The sequence below is a fragment of the Lichenostomus cassidix genome, chromosome 3 (assembly GCF_008360975.1).
Source record: "Lichenostomus cassidix isolate B80296 chromosome 3, HeHo_3.0, whole genome shotgun sequence".
Lineage (NCBI taxonomy): Eukaryota > Metazoa > Chordata > Aves > Passeriformes > Meliphagidae > Lichenostomus > Lichenostomus cassidix.
The window spans coordinates 6,114,771-6,142,255 of record NC_139483.1 but is presented as its reverse complement, the minus strand read 5'-3'; the positions used below and the strand labels follow the sequence as shown (position 1 = coordinate 6,142,255).

The 27,485-nt window shown below is 40.2% G+C and overlaps 1 long non-coding RNA gene across 3 annotated transcripts in view; it reads right to left on the bottom strand.

Annotated features, from left to right (window-relative positions):
• The window catches only part of LOC146438945 (uncharacterized), a 438,604-nt gene extending 411,607 nt beyond the window's left edge, over nt 1-26,997 (bottom strand). For all 3 annotated transcript variants that reach the window (XR_014850582.1, XR_014850584.1, XR_014850583.1), the window contains exon 1: nt 25,672-26,997. This is a non-coding gene — a long non-coding RNA (uncharacterized LOC146438945). The remainder of the gene's footprint in view (nt 1-25,671) is intronic.
• Between the last annotated feature and the right edge of the window lie 488 nt (nt 26,998-27,485).

The window sequence follows — 27,485 nt, the reverse complement described above, 5'->3', positions numbered from 1 at the left end:
GTTTAAAAAAGCTATTTTTTAATCCTAATTTTAAACAAGACATGTTCTATTTGAAGTTGGTGGCATGCTGCTTTTTAATCCTAATTTTAATTAAGATGGCTTCTGTTTAGGGGAAGTTTTCACATAGTTCTTTTCCTTGGATTTTGGAGCTGCCTTTCCTTTTAGTCCCTTTCCAGCTTGTGGCTGTGTCATCTCTTATTGATAGAGCAGAGTCTGTGTAACCTTATTATTTTTCACATGCTTGAAGTGGAAAGGGGCAAAAGAGAGGCACTTCACCTCCAAACTTAACAGGAGCTCCTAAATACTGCAGCACACAAGTATCTATCAGGTTATCACCAGGACATGTCTCTATACAGAAAAATGAATTTTCTCGGAGCTAGAGCATCCCTTTTCTTCCTCACACAAAGTCTGCTGAATAGGACAGACTCAGGAAAACAACATTTCCATTTTTCAGCAGGCCAAATATTTTATATCATCGTTCCACCTTTGGACTCTCCTTGGAATCTTCCATGAAGTGAAAAAAACCTGAAAGCACAGTGTTTCTTCTGGTTCATCACACTTGGAATTTTACTGGGATAATATTGTGCCTCTCACCGTGTACAGCCAGTGACAAAAAACAAACTGTCAAATTCATTGCTTCCCTTCCAGACCAGCACTGGTATTTCATCTGTAAGGAAGAGCACAGCATTTGCAGGGTATGGATCCATCTGCACGCTGGCACTGAGTTGGGTTTGAACCTTGGCCTCCTACGACATCAATACTGCTTTCATTGATCTCTGGGTCACCCAGATGAGGACCAGAGTGAGTAAATATTTCACTCTTACAACAACTTCCATTCATCTGCTTGTACTTTGGGTGTGGAAATCTGCTGACAGAGAATTCTTTAAGTGTTAACCACAGTTCTCAAAAGCAACTGGTCATTTGGGGAAGCTGAATTTTCTGTGCTGAATTTGGAGCTCCTCGAAGGAATGAGAATTTTAAAGGGGAGCTCTGCACACTCTGAAACTCAGGCTGGGTTTTTTCTTTTATCAGGCGAGACATTAAAGAGGTTTGGTCATGGAAAAGCTGTTATAGATATAGAAAGCAGAATATAGACACAAACAGTGCCCAAAAGGTGAAGTATATACTCAAAGCAATACATTATCTGGCAGGGCAACTGTTACTCTTATTTCCTTCAGAATTCCTAAAAAAAATACCTCCATGACCTTAAAGGAATTATACAGAATTACTCAAACGAATAAAGACCAGGTTTTCAAATGTATTTGAGCAACTACAATTTCTCAGGTGCTTTGGAAATTCTTACTGTGTGTTTATTTAGACCTTTAAATTCCTAAGAATCCTAGGAAATCTCTTTTGAGCGTTGCAGGACCCACATTATTCCTCTGAATGTCACAAAGAGACCTACAGAAATACAGTATATTTTTCAGGGAAAAAAATTAAGCCCAAAGGCTGACCTTTAAACACAAACTGTCCCTGGTGCAGAGGGTCAGGTTGGCACCCACAGAGTTAAACTGACTAAGTCTACAACAAAGGAAAAAATATTAGCATTGCTATCTGTGTAAACGACATTAGTAGCAAGACTGAATTATCTTCTGAATTATTTTATTCCAATTATATTTTGATATAATTCAAGGTCTAGTGATTTTTTTAATGTTTGCAGTCCCCCAGTTTAATACCAGAAAAGCAATCAGTCATTTGCTTCTCAGACACCAAGTGGCTGGAATAGTTTTTCCATCCATTTGAAAAATATACAATCTATATTTGCCTTTAAGTATACATTAGATGACTATTGTAAGTGGTTCATAATTGTTTTTAAATAGTTGAACTTATTTTAATATGTATTTGCAGTTATATAGTTATTTAAATGTTCATGTTATCAGCAGTTTTTTTGGATTAACAAATTGTTCATTCATCTTTTGGTTTTTTAAAAAGGGTGAATAGGAAAAAGATTAAAATGTGCTTTATTAGAGCACATTTTATTACGTTGCTTATTAAAAATCTCCTCTGTAACAACTGGTAATATAAAGAGCTGAAAAGATACCTAGAAAAATATTCAAAATAATCCATTTGGAAGTCCAACACTCCTCGTGTGTGGAAAGGCAATACAGGGACTAGCTCAAGACCTAGGGTTTTTAGTAGCTCAGTTTTCTGAGTGTTCAAAAGTTCCATTTATACAAAGGCACATTTGTCCACCTAAAGGTATGATTTTAAACCAGCTGAATTTGGTACTGAACAGCATCTCTTTTCCAGGTGTTTGTGGTGACATATCCTGCCCTAAGTGCAGGTCAGAGCTATAGAAGGACTTCAGTGTCACCCAGAAAGCTCAGCCTAGAACAGAAGCCCAGCACAGCCCACCATGTCAGGGCTCAGCCACCCCAGCTCGACATGTTCCTGCTCCTGAGAGGCTTCAGTAAAAGTTCAACTGGTGGTAAGAGAAATCCTAAAAACAAACAGGAAAATCTAGCAAACACTTCCCATTCCTCAGGTCTGCATAATTATGTCCTCCAACAGCAACCCTTCCATTGCCAAAATAATTTTTGATCCAAACTGAAATTAAAAAGCAACTCACAAACTTACTATGCAATAAAAATGGTGAATTTTTCCATTATGGAATTGCTTAAATGTGTCCAAGCAGCAAGTGATCCAGGAAAAGAGACAGCCTGGCTGCTCCAGTAGGTCCAGGTACCTGATCCCTACTGCTTTGTGCAGTGGGTATCAGAAGAGACACCTGAAGGAGCAGCCTAATGCAGAGAGTGTGGCATTTTGGGAAGGCCACACATTTTCTTTCTTACTGACATGAAGAAGCCCAAGCTTATTGACTTGCAGAAGCCTTCCACAGTCTTATTTATTATCCTTGGCATTTGAAAATGGAAGCAGATTTGTGGGATCAAACATAGGTCATTACTTCCTAATGGCCATTTGTTAGTCTATACAAACTGAATTTGGTAGTTCCAGGTCTGACTCCTAATGTATGTTTGCCATTATTATTTATCAGCAGCAACACACCTGACACCACTTTTAATGGCTTTCTCAGGAGAGAAGTGAGGGGCTGAATGGACCAAAGGAGGGAACCCTTTCAATCTAAGTGCTGGCTGCTCCACCAAGGGCTGGAGGCCTCTCAGCCAGGCAATGGGGGAAACAGGTCTCTGGTCTGCTAAATTCATAAGAAAAAATGTTTAAACTTAACGTATGTGGAGAAAGTGAGTAAGGTAAGGCTGCACTGGGGGTCAGTCTGTACAGTTAAACATGACACACATATACCACTCCAGCTTCATTTTCAAAGTTGCCGTGACACCTGTCAACAGCTCTGCAATTATTTGTTTTGCAGTAACTTGTGCCTTTCTTCATCTCCAGGAACTATTTGCATCTATTTCCTAACATGCTGAGCTTGTCACATGTATATCCCTGATCCCCATGCTGATTTCAGACATGGCCTTCTGCAGTATTCCAGGGTACATGTGGAGAAAATGAAGGAGATAATGCACCTCAAAGGGCACTCACATAAGCACCTCCAAATTGATCACCAGCAGTTACACTATCAATTCAAGGTATCAATTATTCATCTTCTTTGGTTCCTTTTTCCTGGTGTACTTAAATAGTGGAGTTGGAAGAGACACTGGCTCAACCAGACCTATGGTATTTAAAAAATTCATTCTATTTTGGACAGGTCAAGGTATGGCCCCAAGCCAGCTGACAGACTGTGTAAAACAGCCAAAGAGAAGAACAGCACAACAAGCTGCAGTGTTCATTACTCTCACTACTTCAATTATTGACTAATTTTGATTAAAATCTATGGCTAATTATCTTTTAACATTTAGCAAGCATGCATTTATCTAAATCTTACAAGATCAGATGACACTGGATATGATAATCTGAAGCATAACTTTATTTTCAGCTCATTTTTGAAGCCCACATAATTTTGTAAAGAAGCAGTCTGGAAAAGAGGGCCCTCTCAGGAACGTGTGCACAGGCCCTGGGGCAGAAAGAGTCCTGGCCCATAAAATGCTCTGGAGCATCCTTCCCTCCCAGGCTGGAGATCAGGACGGCATTTCCTTGCAAGAGCTAACCACACAGATGCCCTTCCCTGCTTCTCAGCACACTGTGGATATGGAGCAAGCTGCTGGCTGAACACATGGAAATAACCCTGACCCTAACCAAAGGTTTCCTGCCTGGAAGTGGAACTGTGTGATTGTGAAATACATAATTTTATTTTCTTGCTCTGTACCTTTTTTTTTTTTGGTATTTTTCTGAAATTACACAGTGATAAGAGCCACTGGGAAAACAAAAACCAGAAAAAAGCAATAGCAAAACATTAAAATGGTGTAAGAATTCTCAAAATTAAAAATACATTTTGATAAAAAGTTATGGTAAATTTTCTTTTGCAGTGTGTAATGCAGCAATTTAATTGAAACATTTCTATTTAAAAATCCCACCTTAAAATCTGTTGGAGTTTTAAATTTTGGCCAGCCTAAATTCTTCTGTGAGATGGAACTCCCTCGGACTGCAGCTTGACTAGGACAGTCCCATTTCTGGTAGGATTAACAGCACACTAATAAGGCAAAACGGCTCCTTTTATTGCGATGACTAAAATTTCTCCATAGCAAACAGCCCAAAAATACTGGCACGTGGCTTAGACATTTGTTGATTGAATACTGTATGTTGTCCTGGAGGCTTGTATACAAACAGGGAAAATTTTAGAAATATGTTGTTATCACAGCAAGCGAAAGGCTTGGTTAAGAAATGAAGTATTTAGTAAAAAAAAAAGGTTATTATGGGTCTGTCATCTATCAGGTTAAAAGTCTAGGCAATGCATGCATTCTGTTTACATACAAATGCATTATTGATTTCTAGCAGTTCATTCATTTGCATAAAAAATCTGTATCTAAATAGGATCTTCAGTTTTAAGCCATATGTACTAAGAGCTTGACAGACTAAATGGTATTTAAAAGTGTATTCCTTACATACGGCAAAATGGAAAATATTGAAGTTCTGCACTGCAGAAAACACAAGATTTTTAACAATGCATAGGAAAACGCATCTGTTAGATTTTACCTGTTCTCGAGGCACTAGAGCTGCACACTTGAAATGCATCTCCTATCAACAGCTTTGTAGATTTTGTACCATAATATCACTTCAGACATTTGTTTGAAGGCAAACAGCAACTCTGTTTTAAAAGCAAAGCCATTTAAATCCCATCCAGTCCCAGATTTTTGCATCCAATTCCTACTGTAATGCCTACAAGTTTCCTTGGTACAGAACAAAACAATGCTGCTCTACAGACAGACATGTACAGAAAACTTTAAGAAAATGTTCTAAGGTAAACAAATGAGGTTAAAGAGAACAGCAATAGAGACACCCTCAAGATTTATTTATTCAAAACAATAGTTTATCATCTGTTCCTACTTCTGAGCCACATATGTGCACACTCCAGAGTGAGCAGAGGGGACGGCAAAACACAGTTGCTGCAGTTTGCTCTTGGCTTCCAGGAGACCTTTGAAGTTTCTATCCTGGAGACAGCACAAATACAATCACAGAGAGGTGCCAGGTTTGGAGCTGAGGTCTCCTCACTACTCACTTAGCCTTGGTCTTTCCCCTCCTGGCTTTTATTAATCTGAAGATTCCCAAGTTTAAGTTGTGAAACTTCATTTCAGTGAATGTAATACAATTTTCCTCTTTCTCCTACTGCTCTACATTTAACTTTTTAAAATATTTGGCAAATATGCTACAAGACACCAAAACGAGGGGTGACACAGTCAGCCTGCCTTTGGAGTACAAGTACAGGGACCCTTGTGACTAGGTCTGTATCAGAGGGAGACAAAATAAGTATTGCTGGGAACAGCACTGGGCAGGGACTTACTTTAAACTGGAATGAAGAAAACTGCAAAGAGAAGGAGATCCCAGGGTGCACAGCCTGAAATTAAGCTACTCTTGCAGACATCCGAAAAGTCTCAGAAAAACAAATGTCCCCCCAAACTTGGAAAAGCCATCTTTTGGTAACCCACCTATGCCTACAGCAGCTCATTCCAAACAGCTGAAAAAGTAAACTCCAGTGCAGAAATGAAGCAGCTGTTTACCTGCAATGAAAGGCAAAGCTGTCGTTTTGATCTATGAAAGAGAGAGGCTGAGAGTAACAGATTGTATTAGAGCTGGGATAAAACCTCAGCTAACTCACTCGCACTCACATCCCTGTGTCAGCTGGATGGAGCAGCTCCAGTGGAATGGCAATACACAAATGTGAGTGGCACCTAGATATTAGTCAAAATTCCACACTGTCCCACCTTACCTTCCTAGAAAGGGAAAGAAATGCTTACTACTCAGAAAGAAGCTGACTCCATTCAAGGACCTTTCAGTCCATCTCTGCAAGATTCCTCAGGCAAATCAACAAAACCTTTATGGATACTTCACCAGTATTGATCTAGAGATCAGCTGTTTTAGATAACAATTCTGTGTTTGTGTCAGAGCCAAGCCTAAACCCAGAGAAGTGCAGTGTGGAAAAAGACACAGGATTTCATTCACACAGAGCCACTGTAAAGCTTGGACTTAAAGGAATATAATAAAACTCTGAATTCAGCCCTAACTCTCACTGTACCCTGCCATAATTAAATATTCAGAGGGTTCTGTGGCTGTTCTAAGCCACAAAATTGTCATTAATTTCAAACACACCACTCTGTTCAGTGCCACTTAAGTCCCCACTACTGACATGTCTGATACTCTTCCAAATATTTGAACACTGGGATTTTTAAACAAATCCATTGAATTTCCCTGGAATTTGGGCACTCATATTCTTTAATCTGCTTTCAATACATCAGTCATAGCTCCTTAATATTTAAACATTTTCTGTTATTTATTAACTCCAGAAATATTTCGATATAACAGAACAAAAAGAGATTAAAAAACCCCCATCCAGCAAGTTTTAAATGACCACACAGGACAGTGTGTAAGAGCAAGCACACAAGTTCCTGTTTAGGACTGATCATATTATCGACTTTGGAAGGATTTACAGGTCTCAGCTGCTCGTGTTTCTGTACCACACTACATTACATTTATGTGTACCATTGCCCTCTACAGGATGGAATTCGGGATTTATGTAAGTGTTGCGATTATTTTGCTTTCTAGGAGCTCACAAAGCAGCACATATTTAATTCCAGAGGTGGAAGACTGTAATTTTATCACAGAAGGTTCTAGATTCCAGACCTGATAACATATTCTGTGATAGAAAAGAACCAACCATGAATACAGAGTACAGTGTACTGATCAGCTGTGCTAATACATACAAAAACATATGCAGAATTATCCTTTCAAAGCACAAATGTGATTGTAAATACAAATGCAGAAAGCACCTTTACTGCTCAATAAAGCCTTTCTTTCTATAATCAGTATTTTATACAGTTCATGTGGAATAAACACTTTTAAATATCTAGATTATTTGGAAAATATGTCACATTTTAAACATGTGAAATGTGAAAAGCATTTAAAATGTTTTTTTAAAAAACAAGTAGAACCCTGAAAAATCTGATCTGTCATTCTGAGAGCACAGTTTTATAATTTTATTTCACCATTATTTGCATTCGCAAAGCTGCAGCAGCAATTCTGGTTACAGAAAAATAAGACAGTTAACTTTTAAATGATATTACTTACATAATATGGCTATATATTCACTTAAAATCTGGCTTCTGGGCACACTTAGAATACTGGAAAAGGTCCTTCGTGTAAACAAAACCTGAGGTGTGTTTATAAGTACAAACTGACCCTGAAAGAGATCTCACTAGAGCAAGTGAGAAATTCTGGGACTAATTTTAAAAAGGGCAAAATTCTCATGGAATTCCCATCTAAAATTTCATTCCTCACAGAGTATTTATCTCTGAACTTTAAAGTGCACAAAAAAGAGTTTTAGCAGAAACACTGAGATCATCTCAATTTCCATCATTATCAGAATTATCATGTCTCTACTTTCATGTAATTTTCAGATTTCACATTAAATCAATGGATTTTTATAAAGACAGACCAAGAGGCCACTGCTTCAGATTACCTTCCTTTAGAAATTAAACTGCATTGTATAAACCTCATACATAAAAAAAATTGAACAGATACAGGTAGGCCCTCTAAAATAGGACAAGATATCCCCACCAAGGCTGGGGTTTATTTACCTGACACAGGTTTTATTTACCATCTGTGCCAGTGGTAAATAAAAGGTTTTAAATTATTATTCATCTTCCTCTTTGTTAATTACAGAAAAGAAGAAATATTCTTTACAGAAAGAAAAGTTCTTTTAAAAATACATTTAAGAAAGCATTGAACAAGACATTAATAACAAACTGAAAGGATAAGCAGAATGGAAGTCTGAAAAATTCTATATTTGTATTATACAGGCATTGTTTTCATTCTTGGCACCTTATTTTTCATGTACATAAAGAGAACACAAGCTACAGCAGGGTGAGACAAAGATCAATGCTGAATGTATTACTTGGCATTGGTCAGACTCAGTTTAATAAGAAAAGAATTGATCCATTAAGCTAAACCTAATTCTTGGCCGAAAATGGTTGAAATCTCTTCTTTATACTGCTAGCTTCATAAAGACCTATAATATTCAGAAGAAACAACTCAGAGCTGAGTTTAATAAGATTAAATGTATTGCAAATATACTTAACAAGAATCTATCAAGTTGTTAATGATTACTATTAATATCAAACAATTTTTGTATAGAATTTTTTATTAGAGTAGTTGTAAAATATAGCCATGTGAAATGCACTATAAAAAGGGGTTTAGGTAATTTGTAGCAGCTACAATTGCAGAACCAAAACGTTAACCTATAAGATATAGTAATTTATTTTATCAATCCAGTTTCTCATCCAAGTGCAATTCAATTTGTAAAGTATTTAAGTGCCAGTCATTAACACTCTATAGCAAAGTGCAGAAGGACAGCATCTACTATATGTGATTGTGTTATTCTATGTGAAGAGACTGCAAAATAAATTACTTTTCCTGTCAGCAAGGCTGGGGCCCTATTGTTAAAACACAACTTCAGATTTCTATGAACTCCTCTACAAAGCCCCCTTTTGCAGCTCTGACAGCTAAAAGCAGCTCTTGGTGCTGTGGGGACGCCCTGTGCTGCTGAAGGGACACAGTGACCGTCACCTCCTTCTGCCACTCCTCCCCTGAAAAGCAGAGGTGCATCACCAGAGCCCATCCCAAAGCCTCTGTGAGGGCCCATCCTGGAGCACAGCATCGCTGGGATGCACCACGGAGGAAAATCCCCACCTTGGACATACATAAAATAATAAGAGCAGAAATTCTGCTCCACCTAGGATTCGAGCAGATGAAGACAGACCTGGAATCTATTCAGCAGTGGTTACAATCCAGTTACAGTTTTAATTAAGATGACAATGTGGCAAAAAATACAGGCACACAAAAATCAAACCTCTGAATTCAGCAAAGAGAATTACTGAAACAGTGGGTGAGAGCGAATGGAAAACAGCACTGGAGGAAAACACAGAGAAGGAAATGGAAAGTACTGAGAGTCAATTACTACATGCCCAAAGGTTAGATGTCTGGCATCAGAATGTTGTGTGGTAAAATATATCTTGAGAATGAAGTAAAAAATAAAAGAAAATTAATTTATGGAAGATGCATATTTAAAGTACAAAAATAAAGACAGGGAAGACATCTAAAAAGATTATAGCATGAAGTTAAGAGACTGACATGCTGATAAGGAAAGTGCAGGGGGAAATGAAAGGAAAAGTTCACATAAGGCGAGGAAATTGTAAATAAAGATTTTTTTCTTTTCAAGCACGTAAAGAGCATAAGGTCACTGTGAGAAACAGAAGCACACCTATGAAATGGCAAATGGCAGTTTACTAACAGGAAGGAGAGACTGCTTAAAAATGAACTCTCTATTTTATTGTACATAAAACAAGGTTGGGACTGATGACAGGATCAGACATAAATTTCCTGGGGGAGGAAGAATAAACACCAAAGAAAATCAGTAACATGCCAGAACAGCTCATCAAGAAATTAGAAAGTCTGAAGGTTGACATTACTCCAGGAATAGACAGAATTAATTCAGAGTTCAGAAAGATATGTCAGAGGAGATAGAGAAATCATTAGCAGATATATTTAAAACCAGGCTGGAATATGAGCCGGACTGAAGAGAAGTTAGTGATAACCACTATCTAGAAAAATAGAAACCTCTGACTTCACAGCCATGTCAGACTCTTGAAACATTATTATTTCAGGAAAAAATACAATTAAGAGTTTGTACAGCTGCAAGAGAAACTGCTGGCACAGCTCACCAAAGGGATATCAAGCCTAAAGATGCCCTCTGCACTTTTAAAAGATGAATTACAAGTCATTGATCACAATGGAAGGCATGGGTACTTATTCCACACTCTCTGGAAATACTTCTGATAAATTAATACATGGAAAACTCATCTACAAGATCAGGAAGTGTGGTAACTATCTGTAAGACAACAGGGTATGTTACAAAGGGAAAAACTGGTCAGCTCATCAATGAAAAGGCATGAAATTCAGACTGACTGAAGTACACACTCAGAGAGACTGAAAACCTGGCAGAGGAGAAGTGTGGACACATTCATTCACTGTAGCCAAATTTGTGATAATAAAGCCAACAGCAAATAACAAGCAAAGGGGCTCTACCCTTGGAAGGTATTAAATTCAGGTCTTTCACATCGATGCCCTTCATTAATTTAAGATTTTTCACTATCTGTCCATGATGACACAAAGTTTTCTGATGTAGCAGTTTTCCACAAGAAGTTAAAGCTAATACAAAATCTAAAAATAGGTTAAAAATTTTAATAAGCTTTCTAATACACATTTCCAAGAACTGTATCTCTCATCAGCCTGTTAATTTACTCCATTTTGGCAGATGCTTCTAAAATCCCTCTCCAGACTTTTAAAATCGTGACTACCCCAGATAGCAGCATTTCATCAGCAAATTCTGTTCAAAATTCACCCAGTTTTAAACCACAATATTGAATAACATCAGCCTAATCCAGCTCAACCAGTGGTATCATTGGTGTAAGCCTCAACTTCATCAGTTTAGCCCCAATTCTTGGATAGACTTGAACATTCCAGCAGACTAGAGATTAGATAGATTGTATTTTTCTTTTAAATAATACATGTTGAGTCATACAAATCACAAACTACTTGCAACAGAATGCTCTTTTAAATCAGCCACATTTTTTAACTTCCAATTTTCCAGCACAGTAGCTAGTTTTAAAAGGAAGTTCTATTAAATGATTACCAACATATTAGCTACAAGCAGTGGAATGGGGTAGTAATTGCTACAGAAATGGGAAACCGACAGTTAAAAAGGAAACATAGCATGAGCAAAGGAAAAGGGAAGATGATTTCTAAATTTCACCAGCCACAGAAAGGAGTGCCTTTTACAAAGCAGGTGGGCAGACAGCATCTTCAGAAAAACATGGGGTGAGTGAGAAAAACACTTGTATGTTTAATCTAGGTATAGTTACTGTTGATATAGAAAATAATCTCTCCAACTAAAAATTAGATTATCTAACTCCAAGCCGTGATATATAAATTCTCTTATACCTGTAAGATGATGTGTTTTCTCCTTTATCTCCATTTTGGTTTTTCTACTGTCTACTTTATACATTCCTCCCTAATCAGCCACAGCTGCCATTGGCCTCAAGGCAGGATGTCATTCAATGCAATTACAAGTATTGCTTTGTAGCAGAAGAATGAAGATGGAATTCATACCTGTTTGATTGTTAATGTTTAAAGCGGTTTGCCATAAATTCCTTTAGAAAAGCAAAAATTAGGTATACAAATTTTTTTTAAATTCTAAAAAAATACAATATGTGTGACATTCAAAAGTACTCAGCTGGCTTAATGCTGTTAAAAGTCTGACCAACAGATGCAGAGTTAGGTCAGCACTAAGCACTGGAAAAATCACTCCATACAGAATGAACTCTGATCAATGAAGGTTTATTTTTTATGACTTAACAGCTTGTGAAAGGAGCATCTTGACAGCTCTCTGTTTCTCTACACAGCACATCTCATCATGAACCAGTGCAGCACCAGCTTCTTGATGAAATTAAGGCATCTCATACCTATCCTTTAGCAGTGAGGAGAGTTTTCTCCTTGTCTGTCCAGCCAGATGAGAAAGCTACCAAAATGGATATGAAAAATGGTGCACTTTGTGTTGAACACCTTTCAGACCGATCACATGAGACATGGTAAGGCCAGCCGACAGCTTTTAACCAGTACTGAGATGGAATGAAATCTCTAGCACTAATTTCTGTAAAACTTTTCCTATCCAGTACCAAATTCTCAGAGTGAGATAGAGATTGAAAATCTTAGGGGGAAAAAACAATTGACAGTAAAACAACCCACAGAGACCTCTGATTATGACATCTGTGATTTCCGTCATGCCTATGATGTTTCACTTACTGCAGTTTTTATGGACTGATTTAGTCCTGATAGGCATCACACACCCTTTGTCTTTTCAAATGAAGCTGTTAAAGCATCCCAAAAAAAAGGTCCTGGAAAGCATCATTATGACAGGACATGTGTTTGCAGTGCATAGGAGGTGCAGGTGAGGGATAGGAGAACTAGTTAGTTAAAAGGACCAAATGAGGGAAAAAGGAAAAAAGAGAAATTATGGTAGAGCTAATAATATGCCTGTTATTCAGTGAATGCTCTTGCATTTACTCCATTTGAAATCTGGTACGTTATTTTCTATTTTGCTTTTTAATTTTCAGCATGGTCTACTTCAGCGGTGCTCATGTTGAACTCGGGAGTTCCTCGTTTCAAATTGTAGTGGAAACCTCATTTTGAACAATTTAGTCAGGCAATGAAGGAAAGCTGGAGGTAGTCAGGCAGCAGAAGTTTCTGCTATACCTTAGCATGCTGTCCTGATTATAGTGCTATTATAGTTTGCTGTTCATAGAAATCAAGGAATTTATGAATCATTAAAAGGGGCAGGTGATAGAGAAGCTATTATAATAGCACTCAGAAATATTACAGGAACTATCAGAAAAGCTACAGTGCTAATACTATTGACTTAATATAAATGTATTTGTGAAATTATGTGATAGCTGAGGATGTGGAAATGCCCAATTTTCAACCTCAAACCAGTCACCGGCACAGGCACATTTTTGATACACAGCTACATTTGTACAAAACTGGTTTGGGGGTATAAAAAATGCACCAGAGGTCATTAAAAGTTCAGAGTGATTGTGTAAAGACTCTGGGCTGGAGCTTGTGAAAACACAGACTTGGGAATATTAAGGAGTCTTTTAATAAGTTACTCTTTTTCTTATCTTTTACACAGAATTTCCCAGTGTATTAAAAATATATCAGGTGCCAGATACCCCAGCCCCCAATGACACCAGTGACCAATTCCATGCACTCTTCATCTCTGAGAACAAGACTTCCTTTTTTTTTTTTTCCCAACGAGGCATCCATAGAACAACAGTGAAGCATTTTTCTTTGTGTGTGTAAACATCAGGTATTCAAAAGACAGGATATAAAAATTTAAGGAAAATCCTTGTTTTGGTTATCTAAAGACCTAATTTTCAAAAGTCTGACTTTCTGAATTTCAGACATGTCTCCTGAAAACCTGAGCAACTCGAACTTAACATGCACTGCAACGACCATCAAAGGCATCTGTATTTGTATTGATATTTTTATTTTAGATGCATAGCCATAAAACAATCAAGACCAAACACAGAACTATTTAAGCACTATAATTTCAGAAAGTTATTCAGATGTATTTAAAAAATGCACATCCTTTGGGCAAAAGCAGTAGATATTGAACAAGCTTCAAGCCATTTCTTACATGTAAATAGAATCCGCTGTATCTAAAAATTCGCTAATTTTTTTTCTGGTCTTTCGTACACATCTAATTTTATTTGATTGTTTAAATGACTCAATGGGGCAGAACCAGAGCTATTCTGCTGTGCTGCTATAGGATGTTCTTAACCATGGTCATTCTGCCTCACAGGACACTCTTCCTGCTCGTCATGTCAGCCCTTACCTCAGCCCACTCCTCGCTTTTTTTGCAACACCGTTTAAAACAAAGGATCCAGGCTCCATGCAAGAGAAACCAGATGAACTGCACTAACTACAGCCCAATTCCCCTTTCTTCTCTTTGAACTAGAGAGGCCTGGCAGTTCACTGAGGGGGTCAGGTTTGCAGGCCATTAGCACAGCTGGGAGCACCCACACAACACTTCCCCACGCTGCTCTCACTTGTTAGAGCTGCAGCCAAACCTCCCTTGCTTTGATGGCCACTGAAATTCATCAAGTTCAGCTCTCAGAACACATTTAAGACAGAAGGAAAACAAGTATCTTGACCAGCCTGCACCATCTTTTCTTGACTAATGCATGGGGGAAAATAGGCAAAATTCCTCAGTTCTATGTTACCTATATTGCCTTCTTCCTAGGGCACCTTGGGAAGGTCCTTTAGTTTCTCCAAGTCCCAGTCTATCCACCTGCAATATAGGCCTTCTTGCCTGACTGCTGTAGAAGAGGCACAGCCACTCCAGTGTTACATTCACAGATTCTTCAATTTAACAAGTTATAAAGGACCAAGAAAAAAGTATTTAAAGGCTGCTCATCCATTTCTTGCAGTGTTCCTCTGCAACATCAAATGCAAGACATTGGCTTGCATAGAAAAGACACTGCTGGCATTTAGAACTTAAAGAACAGCAAAGAAACTATGGGAAGTGCATGGAAGGAGGTGCTCTCTACCTGAGAGGAGTCATTTAATGCCTGACAAATCCCCAGTAATAGTAAGCTGTAGTTTTACTCTTCATCCTAATAGCTGGGATAGAGGAATTTATACATATAGGTTTTCGCAATGTTTTGTCTCAGAAATATTTATCATTCTAAGAGGCAATAGATGACATTCCATAATGCTACCTCTTACTGTAGTTAACACTGCAGGGAAGAAATCTGTCTCTGTCCTCAAGTTCCATTATAATAAAAAAAGCAATAAAAGAAAACTAACAAGTGCATATAAAGTAAATAACTATTTCTGACAAATATATATTTGTCATCATAGCTGCCAAGTGATGTAATCACTTGCTCTTCCATCACAATTGAAGACCACCACAAACCAGTAATAGTAACAAGTTTATTTTTATATAGCACATCACATTTTAATCTGAAAGCTCTCTGCAGAACAAGGGCAAGATGGTGAGGGACCACGGCCAAAACCTGTTCTACAGCAACCTACAAAAGGGAGTCAGGATTCCAGTGCAAAAAATGGCCCAAGTTTGAGATTTCAGTCTGTCTGGGTAATCTGTTCCAGCATGTGACCAGCCTCCCCATGAGAAATTCTAACTAAAACCTAATCAGAATTTTCCCTATTGCAGCCCATGCCCATTGCCTCTTTCCCTTTCACTGAGCACCTCTGAGGAAAGTCTGGATCTGCTTCCTTCAAACGACACATCCTCTTCCATCACATACAGGAAGACAGAAATAAAGTCCCACTTTAGCCTCAAATCTACTTTGTCAAGAACATTCCAAAATGCCATGTGAGACAACTTACTCTACTAAATTTATGTATCTCTAAAGGAGAAAGTGTTGTGTCAATCCAGCTGGGATTTTAACTTTTCCTAGAAACACTTCAGATAGAATTACTCATTGATAATTGATGAATTTAAATTATTTCTGGCAATTAACAAAATTACAAGTGCAAAGTCCTGCTTATCGGCAAATAAAATGTGCTGGAATCTGCCTGCCTTCTTCATGTAATATTCCCTGTGCTGGCTCCCCAGTGGGATTTTTGACAATAAAATAAGCTGGTTTGTGCCCAAAAAGAATGTGATCATAAAGCTTTCCCTTATAAAACTTATATTGTGCAACACATCTTGTTTATTTGTGCAAATGTATATTGTGCACTTGTGGATGAATCCAACTTGAGGTCAGAATTATTAGAGAACTGCCACAGTTCCATGAACACAAAATCTTTCCTTAGCAATAAAACGTCCCAGGACTCCTGGCAGCTGCTGTGCCTGAAAGGGTGGATGCCATGCAAATCTGAGTGGCTGGGAGAAGGGAAATCTCTCAACATCCACCTGGTGCAAAGCTGCAGATCCACAAAACCTTCAAAGAATGTGAGTAACTCACAGGCACAGGGTGCACATGTAAAAGATGACAGCTCCTGTATGTTAGCTCAAGTGGAAAGCTTGGAAGTGCTACAAACCCAGCAAACATTGATGTGTGTATGTTTTAATGGAAAAGAGAGTAGAAAAATGACACAGCAACTGACCTTGACAGTTTTGCAGGGATAGTGCTTCCATGAAGAACACTGGTTATTCCCACTGAGCGCCACAGGGCTGTCCAACAGGAGATAGAGGGCTTCTAATTTTTTTTTTTCTCAAACGCAAGAATTTGTTGAGGAGGATGCAAAATGGAAGTTGCTTTTAAATATAAAGCATTTAAATATGGTACCTACATAACCTGAAGCTATTGCTCTAATTTTTGCTTCTCTAATCCCATACATCCTTTGCTTTCATTTGCAGGTTTCAAAGACTGACCAGTCAGGAAATGGAATTTATCTGTTTTACACAGGTGAAAAGCATCATGGAAGAGGTAACAATTAGGCTCCTGCTATTTAATAATTTCTACTATCACCTTTGGAATTTTAACAGAGGGTAGATATTGATACTGCTTTCCCTTTGGCCTTTAACCAAATAGCCAAATGTGTGCACTGCTGTCAGTAACAACACCTGGGAGGATCTATAGCAAAAAATAGCAGAAGTGCATCTTGTTGAGGCTTTTCTTTCCCTGTGAGAGTCAATTTCTGCATATTTCACTTGACAAAAAGTCTTCTTTATTTCTGACCACATATTTCTTTCCCAGTTTGATGCTATACTGTTCATTGTGAGGAAAGACAAAACCTTCAGCCCTTTAAACTGGTGCTTTCAGTCAAAATGTGTGACCAGCAATTGAACACCCTTCAAACCCTCGTTAAAACATACCTGCATATTTCATCACGTTTATGGCAATGCTTAAATGGGGCTCCCAACAGCTTAGATTCTCTTAACTCCAATGTTTTAATGAAACCAACAGTAGGGATCAAAGGTTTCTCTCATACTCTGTTTCCTTACTAAGTGCATAAGGTCCAGCTGAGCTAAATGTCACATTCTGACTTGCTTGATTTAGCCCTGCTATTTAGTAGTAATTATGGACAGAAGTCTCATTTAGGTGTATTGATCCAGTCTTTAACATGAGGAATAAATTCAGCAGCTAAGTGATGGAAAACACTGGATGAATTCTCAATTCATGGCTCTCCATAGAGAACAAAGGAGCAGCAACACATTTGCTGTAGCACCAATTCTAACACATGTAAGTCTGGAGTTAAACACGCTAAAAAAAGCTTCTCCTCGGGGAGAAGCCACAGCACAAGCAACAAAAATCCTGTGGCCCATCAGTAAAGCCATGGAGGAGGAAGGTTCCAATCCTCCTTCCATGGGTGTCATATCCCAATTCGGGAAAGCATTTAATCATATGTTTCGGTCCATCAGAATTCATGAGAGTCCTTAAGTATGTGCTTATTTTTAAAAGATGCTTAAGTGCCATTGATTTCAAGTAGATGTGTAAGTGCTGTCCTCAATATAAATGATTTCTGAAACCAGCGTTGATGGGAGTTTTATCACTGATTTTAATAAGAGCAGAACAGGAACTGAAGAATTTAAGAAACCCAAATGCTTATCCAAATTGAATGTCTACATGACAATAAGGGAAGTATAATCATGGAATGTTCCATATTTATACTTCTGCTACCTAAGTAAAGAAATTCTGAAATTAAGGAAAAATCCTAAGCTCCTCATGCTAACAAAAGACATCTATCACTGAAGGGATAAGAACTTCTCTACACCACTTCTCTGTATCACCCTAAATTTTTACCTTTGCATATATTCTATTATTTTAGAGGTTTATGGAGGGGTTTTTTAAGACTAACAATACAATCTTCTGGTTAAATATACTTATTTTTTAAGTTATAAAAAAATCCATAATATAATTCTATGAGAGTTACCATAATAGACTGTAACAGCTGCTATGGTCTATTGTGTAAATAAGTAATTACAGAATTTACAGACTATCATGTAAATATGTAATTATGGACTTTTTAAAATGTGCATTATTTCCTCGATAGTCTATCGTTTAAATATGTAATTATGGACTTTAAAACATGTATTATTTACTCAGACTGCAACAGCTCCTTGGGACAGAGCTGTTCTGGCCTATTGGGTAAACATGTAATTACGGAAATTTTAAAAATATGTATTATTTATTTGCCAGTGCTGCTGTCAATACATCATGGCAGCCATTTGGAAGTGGGTATCATATAGTCAATATTCTGTCAAGTTTTCATCAGTCATTTGAAGTAACTCTGCATGTTCTGGTCTGGTCCAAGGGAAGAAACACTCCCAAGTATGTGCTCCTGGTGTAGTTTAATCACAGAGGAATCCATTTTTCTTCTCTGGGAGATCACTCCACACTGAGAATCCCAGTGCTGGAAGTGAGCCTGATCCCTGCAAACATTTTTCTTGATCTCAACTAAAACATCAAGGTAGGAATAGCCATAGAACACACTCCATGGTGCCACTTGCACCCCAATTTCTGTGCCTCGTAAGTGGGAGACAGGTTGGAGCAAACAGTTCTGCAATTTATAAAGCATGGCATTTTTGTAATATACAGAACTATGAATTCCGGAAATGCTTCCAATGACAAGAAAATATTCTTCAAAGTAGTGGGGAAAACTTATTAAGGGGGTTTCACTCATCCAAGATGGAACTTCAAAGACATTATTATTCTGAAAAAGGGGTAATTACCATTACCATTAAATATTTATGTTTCTAAATTACCCATAGGCCCCAATCAGAGATGAATTCTAGGTGCTCTGCAAACATTTATGAATATCCCAACCTCAAAGACTTCACAATTTAAGAAATATTTTCGAATATATTATACTCTATAGAATGCTTTTCAGAAGCAAAATGAATGTGGTCTTAGGCCAAAATGTATGCACTGAGTTTATGTTCTGCTGTGTCTGCATCTATTTACCAATAATTCTAACATTTAGGCATGATTTTCCTAATAGACCACAGCAAAAAGCAGAACCAGAATAACTTACTCTTGTAAATATATAGGACAGTTACGTAGCATGGGACTGTGTTACACTGCAAACAATTCTGTCCTTACATTGTAAATAGGAGTGGAATTGTCATTTACCTAAAATTATCTCCTCACCTAGAAAAGGAGAGAGAAGAAGATAAAACTGGGGAAGAAAAAAATATCTTGCAGATAAGGAACAGTGCCATGGTAAGACACATTTATTATTCATTTTTACTGATGTTACTTTCTCCATAGTCTCTAAGCCTCATGCAATAAAAAAACCCTAAGGACTGAAACTAAATAGAAAACAACAAGAGTACTGACAAAGCAAAAATAATTCCCATCCTAATGAGATAGCAGGGCATTGGCTGGAGTTGGACTGAGTCTAGCAAAGTCAGCTCAACCCCTGGGAATGGGTCTGGACTAACCAGTGCAAGGCTGGAACTTGACCTCTGAGGAACAGGGTGGGAACCTGGCATGGCTCAGGCCTGAGAGGGGATGACTGGCAGGGACACAGTGAAGTTCTTTGGATACATGAGAAGACAGAAAGGAGTGAACAGACTCCTCTTTATGTCCAATTTAGATAGAACAAGTGGTAATGAAACTCAATATGTCAAGGGAGATTTAGGTCAATGGGGTGCCCTGGAAGACCGCAAAATCTTTGTGGCAGAAGGTTTCTAAGAACAGAGTGAACAAACTTCCACCAATAATTGCACAGCTATCCTGCCTTTGAGAAAGGAAAATGGACTGTCCACATCCTTTCTTGGATGGTTTCTACAGGGCTTTTTGCTCCAGAACTGACCATAAGTCCACAGCTGTAGACTCAGTTTTATGCCTAAAAAACCAATGAAACCCACTGAAATTTTAACAACACAGAACTCAAAAAAACCCCCTAAAAAAACCCAAAAAAACCCCCAACAAAAACCCAAAAAACCCCACCCTAAACAAAACAAAACAACAAAAAAAAAACCCCAAAACCAAAAAAAACCTCACAAAAAATCCCAAACAAAAAACCACCTCAATCATATGGATCTTTGACACAGTCTAAATAATGTGTATTTCAAAACCCTATTTCATATCAGTTCTCCTGAACAAGAATGTCCTGCCCCCTACCCAGAGTCTGGCAGCCCCTACTCAAAGACAGCTCTGAGAAGGGCCCAGATTGCACCAGGTTGTTTTCAACTGTGAGAAAACGATGTGTGGGAAGAGACTTTCTTATCTCCATATATGTACCACAAACATATATGTTATTTTCAACTTTAAAAAGGTCACAGTTTATTTCAGAAAGGTAGAAAAAATTGTTTCATCCCAATCTATCATTCATTTAGTAGGAGAAAAAAGCTGGCAAGAAAATGTATAGGAGAAAAGAACAGCCTGAACAAGTGATAAATGTGGGTGCCGTCACAATGAGAACCAACAATCCACATCTGGAACACAGGAGCTATGAAATCTCCAGCCATGATGAGGATTTTCAGTTCTCTGTGATGAGTTCCACTGACCATGGATTTTCTGTAGTAACAAGCCTGGCTTTCTAACAGTAGCTGGAAATTGTTGTTCTCTGGGTACTTCACCACCTGTGTAAAGCAGGTAAGTTATAAGAACTTGTAGGAAGAGTCTCTGCAGGCTTGGAAACAAACACTGCGATTTCCTTCCAGAACCTGGGAATCTGCCATAGTCCTTGCTCTTCTGAGCTGTTTATTCTGGAGCTCAGCCTACATTTGCAAGGTCATGCTGGATACTACTCGTCACACTGTGCTGCCTATGCGTGAAATCCTCATTGTGTGCAAACCTCACAAATATATATTCATGTCATAGCACCTTAATGTCCAGGGGTGGTTTGTACATGCCAAAGCAAGGAGGGCTGCCCCACATGCTCTGCCTTAGTGTGGCAAAACAATGCCAAGTGGGAGGTTGTCTGTTGGAGACTGGAAATCTTTTGGGGAGATCTCTGGAACTAGGTAGAGGGGAAAATATAGACCTTGCCTTGTGTGTCTGCAATTAGTTATGTGTGAAGTAGACCTGCCAAAATGGGAAGCAGTGTCCATTTTGTTGCAGTAATTATTATTGTGAAGCCATTTTCAAGGTGGGATTATGGGCACTAAACCGCTGGGACTGGCTGTGCTGCCCATGCGTTAAATCCTCATTTTGTGCAGACTTAATGAAAAAGATAGTTTCTTGTAATATGTTCTGTTTTGTTAGTTGCTCCTACACAGCAGTATAGGGATGCTTTCTTTGTGCTTAATACATGCAGTGATAATTTTTTCACATGCTCTTTCTGTAAACGTTCCACCACAAAACATTCTGTTAAACTGGAATTAAGGTTGTAAATATGCATTAATAAGTTAGAGCAAATTCTGTACTAATTGCCTCCCCACACACCCTCACTGCCATTGATGAAGAAAAAGCTACTGAAGAACATTGCAAGCTGGGTTCTCATCCCAGAAATGCTACTCTATCTCCACATACAGGGGTATGTCAAAGAATCAAATCCTGTGCTGAAGTTTATAAGAAACACACACTTGAGTATCAGGAATGCAAGATTTCACTCCCACTTTACAAATATAAAGGACAGGATTGCAAAAGCACTTGTCAGTGGCCTAAATCTGCTCTCCTTGGAGTAAATGGCATTTTCACCCCTGGCAGTAGAACTAAGCCAGTAATCCCCCTTTTGGAAACCCTATCCTGGGAGACATGAATTAAACAAATCCTATCTTTTGTGATTCAAATTAAACAAAACAGTTTGGGTTTCTTTTGTTCCCTCAGCTAACGTCTTTGTACAGTCTCATCAGCCTTTCACCTACAGTTACATCACAGGATGAACCACACATCAGAGTGATCCCAAATTTACTTTTTGTTCCAGCCACATAAAATACATCCTACTGGCAAAATTCCCTGCTAATTCCTTCAGGAATCAGTCAGTATTATTTTCCCTCTTAGCCCTGACAGATCTGTCCATTCCCGTGGCTGAAATTACTTTTTTTTTCCATTTCATAAGATGATATTTTATTGTCAACGTATTAGGAGGGAGAACAGTATCAGAGAGTAGGCAAATCAGGTAATAATTAACAGAAAATTAAATAATGGTAATTATTAATGATACCTTTCAACTAGTCTCTGAACGATAATACAAAAATTCACAATGCTGTTGTGAAGCTTGGTTTATTCCTACCTGTAATTTACTTTGAGGTCTCAGCATAAAAGGTGCTTAGAATTGAAAAATATCATTATTAGCATAAAAATGAGGTATGTTCTATTTATTTTGTGTATTAATTTAGAAGAATATATTATTACACAACTTTATACTGTAAGCGCAAGGTCACACAGGATATGACTTGTCACACTGTGTTGCCTATGCATGAAATCCTCATTTTGTGCAGAGCTCTGAAATATATATTCATGTCAGAATATCTTACTGTCCAGCAACAGCCCCAGAGTTTCATTCTATTACATACTGAGGAAACAGATTCAGCATCATTTGAGAGGTCTCTTCTTCTCTCAATACCTGAATGAACTCTCATTAATCAAAAACCTACAAACACTCACCACAAGAGAGTCAGCCCCAGTAATGCTCTCCTCAGCCTGAGACATGATGATATCCATTCCACCAAGATTGTTTTATCATTTCGGTGTGACTGTCGTGGTCAAACAGCCAAAACACAGCATTGATTTTACAGTTACTAGAAAACAGAACTTAACTTCACAATAAATGAACGAAATTGTTTCTAGGGATGGAATTTCTCTGGCACTGCCACTGTTGCACTCAGTACACAGACCTCAAGACAGATAATACATCCTTCTCCAAACTTCCAGTCAGCCTAGGAGCACACACTGCAAGTTCAAGCTCTGCTTACAGTGAACACACTGATGTTTGCAGTTTGATAAACAGGAGTTAACTCTGTTAACTACCTAACCATCAACTCCTCATTGTTTTGCCCAGCTTTAGGTGTATTTCTCCTCCAAACATATACTGCAGAAACAGAAACAAAATTATTTCAATGCTATGTCTCAGGGCAGCCTGGTTTATTTTTTTTTGTCTCTTTTTTTTTAGCGGCCATAAAATTGAGATTTTTGTATAAACGGTTTCAAGTGGGACACCTTGTTCAACAAAATCCTTAAATCTAAGGCAATGTCAGTATGCATTAAGAAGAGAAATATTACCTTGGTCTTCAATAGCACAGTAGAAAGAAACATCAGTTTAGAGATCAGAGCAGATCATCAATGTAGCCTCCAGATCAGAACAGCAGGTTTGACATGGTACTCAAGCAAATAGCCAGAACAGAACGGAACAGCAATTAACAGTTAACAGGCCACTCAAATTAAGAGCTTTCCTTGAGAAAACAGCCTCAGACCTTCAGAGACTCTAGTAAGTAAAGTGGCAAAAGATCGAAGTGCATGGGGAAATTTTCTCAATAGGCCTTTTATCTGCAGAATGTACAAACCCAGAAAAGCCTGGCCAGAATGTCGATGTAGGGGAATGTAGCTGCACTGAGGAGGGAATAACGAGAGGAAAGGATACAAGAGATTTTGAGTAATGACCTTCTAAGCAATGGAAACGTAACTTTCTTCGCTGATGTCTTCAGAGCCAAAATTTTGCATGGTTTGACATTTGGCTCTACCCTGTGTTTTGTACCCTTGTCATGCAACATGTCACCACAATACCTGGGAATGGAAGACAGACATCAAGGGCCAGCCACAGACCTTGGTCAGGCTACTGACCCTCCTCAGTGCCCCCCGACTTAGCAAAGGGATACACACACTGAGAACCAAAGCCACAGTCGCTGGACAAACGCACCCAGCTGTAGCACCCATAAGCACCTCCACCCATTTCTGTTTCACTCACTCTCTCAGTGCACCACCACTGCATTGATATGAACACAGGCTTCTCACCATCACACAACTCACAACTCTAAAATCCACTCCCACAGATAAGCATAAAAAGTGGATGTCTCAAACCCCAGTCCTGAACCCTTTTTCACTTACACTGCCTCATAACTGTACAATATAGAGCATTTTTCTTTCATTCATGAATTTGACCTCCACCAACTTTTTAAGTCAAACAGTTCGAAGAGCTAATAAAGATGTATCTTTGCTACCTCTCTCAATCTCACATAGCTCAATGCACTTTGAATTTGGGACAGGTAGGAGCACAGCCTCAGCAACATTTGTAGGTTCAGCACTGCAACAGAAAAGCCTGGAACCAACCATGTGTCTTCCCCAGACCCTGCACCCTACTACCTCAGCAGTCATTTTGCTGGTTCTTCTGCTGCCAGCCTCCACCCTGACAAAACAGCTGCAAAGCCCTGGAAGCAATACATGCATCTCCCAAACATTCCAGTATAGGGATAAGTGCACTACAGCAGGACTCACAGCCAGTGTGTTTGGGTCACAAAACCAGGGGGAGGCCACTGCCCCTTAGCCACAGCCAGAAGGGCAGAGGTGCCAAATTAGTTTTACAGCTTTCTAGCACTGAGATGTGTCTGGGGCCAGGGGACTTTTTGATGGATGCATAGGAGCAACATTTGCTGTTTGCTTGAAAGGGTCATTTCCACATTTTACAGCAGTGGCCTATGGCGGGGGCAGTGTCAGATTAGCAGACTGGGGGCTGGTGTTAGCAGGGGGAGGAACCCAGGCATCTTTCTGGCTGTTTTGGGGGTGGGGGTAGGACGTGGAACATAGTTATGAGCAGCACCAAAAGCAGCGAAACCCATTACTTGATTGAGGGAGGTTGGGAGCAAGAGGGTTTTGGGGGGTAAAATGATAGGAGTGCAGATGTTTTAGTGCAGGAAGATCGGGGTTGGTGCTGGTTGGGGGTGAAGCTGTTTGCAGACAAGGGCGTTAGGGAGAGAGGGTGACTGGAACAAAAGCCTTGGGGGCAAGGATGTTTGGAAGCAAGGGCAAGGACCATTAAGGTGAGGGTGTCGGAGGCTGATGGCACTTGGGGGATAAGAGCATTTGCAGGGTAAAAGCATGTGGGGGAGAGGACATTGGGTCAAGGGTATTTGGCAGCTAGCACGTTTGGGGGTGAGGGTGTTTTGGGGAAAGGGGTTCTGCGCTGCTGCCAGCTCCCGACCGCCTCCGCCGGTGCCCACGTTCGCTCTGCGCTGCGGCTCTCGGACACCGGGAGAAGGAGCCGCATCGAGCCGCCCCCGCCACCCTCCCCGCGTCTCCCCCCTGCCCATTCCGGGGCCTCTCGCTCCCCACGAGCGGATCCCCGCGATGGTGCGAGCACGGCGGCGCAGCCCCCCCCCGCGCCCGGGCGGGCAGTTCCCTGCGCCCGGCGGGGCACGGCGGCGGCGGGCGGGGGGCGCGGGGGACGGCCGCGGGGGCGGAGCCGCCAGTCAGCGCCGGGCGCCGTGACCCCGGGGCGGGGACGGGCACGGGGACAGGGACGGGCACGGGGACAGGCGGCCCCTGGCCGGCGCGGCGGCGAGCGCAGCTCGTGTCCCCCCCCCCCGCGACACAGACACACACAGACAGACACAGACACGCATCGGGCGGGGGGAGCCGCTCGCCCCCGCCCCAGCGCCCGCCCGGGTCCGGCCGCCGCAAGCTCCGCACTTACCCGGGCCGCGGCGAGGTGTCGGCGTGCGGGCTCCGGCGAGCCGCGACTGCGGGGGGCCGGGGGGGGCCGCTTGGGTTTGGGGGGGGCTCCGTAATCCAAGAGGCTTTGGGCTGCCAAATGTAAACACTCCGCCATGATTTCTTTGTTTAGATAATTGAACCTGCCTCCCTCTCCCTCGCCGGCTCTCGCTCGCTTTTATTTATTTATTTCTCCCCCCTCCCGTCATCATCATCATCATCATTATGGCTTGTGTGGGGTGTTTTTCTTTTCTTTCTTTGTTTTTTTTTGGTTTGTTTTTTTAAAGGGTGGTTATTTACTAGCTGCATTTATCAACTGCTGGTTTTACAAATATTTATATTTAGATCTAGATATTTATCTTTGAATATATCGCTATGGGTGGGCGGTGGGAGGCATAAAGGACAGGAAGTTGTTCCCGCAGGTTTGGGGGTTGCGGCTGTTCTCCTGCCTTGGCTGCCGGGCCAGGCGGGGCCGGGGGCAGCGGCCGCATCACCTCCCGCGGAGCCAGGCGCTCCCCGGGAGAAGACAGCGCTGCCAAAGGCATCGCCCGCTCCAGCGGGAAGGATGCTGTGTGCAGGGGAGAGACGGATGGAAACTTACAGCCTTAAGTTTCTTCACTGCATTTTCTCAAAATTCAAGCTCGACAAAAGAGCATGCATGCATGTTATTATCTTCTACTACTGCTATTATTATTGTTATTATTCGGGGATCCCCTGTCAGGAAATAGGGTTTTATTATAGGAAGTCTACAGGAAGTGTTAGCATGTTCCACCTGCGGTCCTGTTTTGGCAGCAAGTTTCTCTATTTGGAAATATCAGTGTATTTCCTGTCAGTGCTACTTGAAAAAGACCTCAGTGCACTTCATCAATGTCCATAAATCCCTTTCACACCTGATCCTCTCAGATCCCAGCTTCCCAAGGCTCTGGTGGAAGTGCCAGGGGAGGGTGGATGCAGGAGGCTGAGCTGTAGTGCCAAGCCTGTCAGCTACCCAGGAAGGACCTGGTGCCCCACAATTCCCATGGGGTATTTGAGGAATTTTAGGCACCACATCACTCAGGAATTGTGCTGAAGACTCCAGAAAGTCTCCATGGCTTCTATTTTTTTCCTTTTTGTATTAAGAGCACCACCTCCCGATGTCTCCCTACTTAATCATTTCTAGGAGGTCCTCAAATGCCACAGAATGTACAGTATTACCTTTGCTGCCCATTTGTAGCAAGAGCAATACAGCAAAGACCATCTAAAGAGTTGTTATATAGAAAAACAAGGTGTTTTACTCACCCTGTTACCCAGTAAAGATAAAATGCTCCGTGACAGCTACCAATCATCAGATGGGTTCCCAGTCCTTTTTGCCCTGAGCCTGTTGGTATGATAATGACCACCATTCCTGCAGCCAATGGCCTTGGCTTGGGAAATACACTGACTGTTGTGCATTATTGTACCTTAAATATTGTGTCTGCCATGGGCAGAGGTCCTCTCTCTGCAAAGGGATCACCAGCTCCTTCCCCAAACCTTCTCTAAGTCTCACTAATCCCTTGTAAAGCCATTGTTAATTGTTGGGATAAGGAACTCTGTAGGTACAGTGAGCACAGAAAAAAATAATGAAAAAGTATATATATGTATTACACTGCCAGTCTGTAGGAATACAGGGTTGCATTACAAGTTACATTTTAGAACTGCGCAGGTATTTGTAAAGTATTTTACAAGTAAAATACTAGGAAGTTGATTGAGTCGTGGCCAGAGTGGAGCAAGGGCCATGCAGGCCTTGGAGTTGCTCTAAATACTTTCGCAGCTCTCAGG